Raw genomic sequence first — 722 nt, 5'->3', positions numbered from 1 at the left:
CTACCGATATGGCAATGACTAGTTGGAACCCCTACAACTAAGAAAAGTCTAAACTTATGAACGGCGAACAACTTACAAGACCTTTGGCGATCCCCTTTTAGCCAAAAGGAATAAGATAGCATAAACGGTATTCATTTCGTCAGAATTAAGAGAGCAGCGAATCGAACAGCAAAGTTTAAATCAGGCAAATCGGTTATTGGAGGACGATATTGATTGAAAATTTGTCGAAAAACTCACGAGGAATCAACGAAGTATGCGAAGGTGCATTATCGTGGTGCAAAAACCAAGAGTTTTCGGCCCATAATTCCGGCCACTTTTTGCAAATAGTTTCGCACAATTGACGCATATCCGTAACACTCAAATAGTATTACTTGTTGATAGTTTGGCCGGTCAGAAGGAATTCAGAGTGCACCACACTTCGATAAACGAAGAAAATTGTCAACATAGCTCTTATTTTTGACCAGCTCTGACGTGGTTTTTCGGCTTCGGGGCACCTCTGTCACGATATTCGGCCGATTGATCGTCTGTTTTCGGGTATTAAGCATAAATTGTTAACGCGACGCTGTGTTTTGATAAAATAGAATGATTTTGAAACAAATCGTGCTTTCACTTTTCTTAGGCCCAAATGGCCTTACAAAATGGCTTTCACTGATCCTTCCGATATTCCAACGAGACCCAGTAAACCAGTAAGATCTCTGATTGTTAACTTCAGTTTTCAAGTA

Source organism: Bactrocera tryoni, chromosome 3, assembly GCF_016617805.1.
Source record: "Bactrocera tryoni isolate S06 chromosome 3, CSIRO_BtryS06_freeze2, whole genome shotgun sequence".
NCBI classification, from domain to species: Eukaryota; Metazoa; Arthropoda; class Insecta; order Diptera; family Tephritidae; genus Bactrocera; species Bactrocera tryoni.
This window is presented reverse-complemented; position numbering follows the sequence as displayed.